The following is a 2942-nucleotide window of genomic DNA, read 5'->3' as shown; positions in this document are numbered from 1 at the left end:
CCAAATTAACCTTTAATGTATGTAATGCTTTATTTGTTTAAATATTTTATTTGTTTGGTACTACTGTTAGAATGTGATTGATATTTTCAAAAATAAATATACATTAAGTTCTATTCCATTGGATACTTACCAAAAAATAGTGTTGCATGCCAGGTAAAAAGATGAGCTCAAATGTCCACCTCTGTGGGAGTAACTTAAATGAAACAAATAATAATAATACTCACCATTTATTGGGATTTGGCACAAGAATATAAATTGAGACTCATTTCTAATGATAACTCTTCCCAAACCCTATTCTATTACAACCATGAAAAGCCTAACACATTTTGAAACTATAAGTGGAGTTAACTGAAGTTTTGAGGAAGTACCTCGTCTTATCCATAAACACTTATTTTCCTCATCATTTATGTAATTGTCCCATTTTAGTGCAAAGTCAGTTCAGTATCATGGTAATATCGTAGGAGATATATCATTCCAGTGGTCCTGAAATAACAATGAAAATTGGGAAGAAAAGGTAAACAAAGGTAATAAAAATTGCTGTTCATTTTGTCTTTCAGAAGGACTATAGGAAAGCATGCAGTGGTGGTGTTCAGAACTTATCATAAGAATAGATAAGATTTAATAAGAGCATGTGCATTGATGGGGGCATGCAAGCCCACACATTCAAGTTCTCAATTTCATACCAAGTTGCCTATATCAGCCACTATTCAGATAACTTCACCCATGGCTCAGGACTTTGGATACACACACTGGAAGTCTCATCCACCTTGCAAAAAATGCCAAAAGTCAAAGGATTCACTGAGGAAGCCTGGTCATAATCAGGTATGAGAAAGGGGACCTCTGGTGTTAGGTGCACCAAGAATATGTTCTATAAAGAATGGCGTTTTCAAATTGACACATCTGTTGCCACATAATACTCCATGGTACAGGTGTGCCAGAGGTAAAAAGGGGGTTATAAAACATGGGACTCAAAGAAAAACCTATTGTAACTAGTCAAGTGATTTATCCACTCTAAGATCTCCATCAATGTAACATAGTACATGAGCATATTCAGTTCTTATTAAATAGTTTCTATTGTTATAAATTCTAAATATCACCACAGTACCTTTTTAATAGTCCTTTAGAAAGATAAAAGGAATAGCAATTTTTATTACCTTTGTGGACTTTTTCTTCCTAATTTCCATTATTTTCATTTTTATTTCAGGATCACTGAAATGATGTATCTCCTACAATAAAACCATGATACTAAACTGACTTTACCCTAAAGTGAGATAAATTGAGTGAACAATAAGAGAAAAAAGAGCTAAAGGACACAATGGACCACTTCTTCAAATAGTACCCTTCAGTTAAATCCACTTATAATTTTGAAATTAGTCAATGTTCCATCTCTCTTTGTCATTTAGAATTTTTGTAAGTTCTTCAGTGTCAGCTAAGTCTGAAGTATTGTCCAGTGGCTCCCTACCTGGGTCTACAGTACCAGTTTTATTTGAAAAACCCAAAATTTGTGTCCCTATGCTCCTGTTCATTCCTCTATCTCATTTCCCACAAGATTTAACCACTACATTTCCCAGGCCCATGCCTTTAAAAGTATCTGAACCTACCTCTTTTTCTTCCTTTTTAATGGGTTTATACTCCTTAGGACAATACTTTTTTTTGAGAGAGAGAGAGAGAGAGAGAGAGAGAATTTTAATTTTAATATTTTTTTTTTTTTTTTTTAGTTTTTGGCAGACACAACATTGTAGAGGACCACAAACAAGTTAAGATGATGTTAATTAAGTTAAGCTGTGTATACTTATTAAGATGAAGTAATGCCAGCAAGCCATTAAGATGATAGATTCCTTAATGACTGACTGCTGTATCTAATGATGTTAAGCTGTGTATAATAAGATGATGAAGATTGCTGTAACTGGATGATGCTACATTGAAACAAGCTGTGCATTCAGTTATGTATATATACCCCTGCAGTCCTACAATAAAAGGCTCCCACTGCATCAATCTTTACAAGTTGCCTGTCACTCACCCCCGGCTATTTTGCCCAGCCAGCCGGCTGCGGCACAAAATCTTTGTTTGTATGTGGTGCTGAGGATAGAACCAGGGCTGCACTTATGCTTCCGTTTGAGCCACATCCCCAGCCCAGGACAATACTTTTCATCAATGTTCTGGATCATTATGTTGTTTGGTATCCTCCAAAGCACTCTACTTTTTCCTTTCTCATTAGCCTTAAACATAATGAATTTTCCTTTCATGTACAAAATGTTCCTTGATCTTCTAGATATAAGCCAGTTTATCTCTTTAAATCCATGGGAATTGAGAGTAAATTTATGCACACCGCCTTCTTATCCTCTTTTCGTATTCCATCTAATCCATTGTTTTCTGGTTTCTGCCTCTTCTCAACTAACATGGTCTAGCAAAGACATCAGAAGCTTTATTATTGTTCTCATCAGTGGCTCTTTGTTTTATTGAATTCTGTACAGCATCTCATATGGTGACGTTTTTTCCTAATATTTCCAACTCTTCCCTCTTCTGTATGGGGTGCCATGACTTTACCTTGGCTTTTCCTAACTTTTCTTCACTAATGTCTCTTAGTTTCTTTCCTGAACCAGTACCTTAAAATCATGGTAGTTTCTAGGTTCATTCAATTTTCTCTCAAAAATATCTCCATGAATTATCTTTACATCCCTTTGGCTTCCAATATGTATGTAATTATCTTACAACTTGGAATTCAAAATTTTTAGCATGCAACTGCTTTCTGTTTGTGTTAGGCTAGGAATAACAAAAGTAATTTTAAACATTGCATGTCAAAAACTAAATTACTAACATTCTCACTAAACTATGTCTCTTCCTGTTAGTATTATGAACAATCTCTCTGCCACTCAGGTAGGATTCATCAGTAAAAACAATTCAAATAATCTATTTTTTTCATGATGAGTTTTATTAAGTAA

The sequence above is a fragment of the Urocitellus parryii genome, chromosome 8 (genome assembly GCF_045843805.1).
Source record: "Urocitellus parryii isolate mUroPar1 chromosome 8, mUroPar1.hap1, whole genome shotgun sequence".
NCBI lineage: Eukaryota > Metazoa > Chordata > Mammalia > Rodentia > Sciuridae > Urocitellus > Urocitellus parryii.
The sequence above is the reverse complement of the archived record's forward strand: the minus strand, read 5'-3'. Positions refer to the sequence as shown.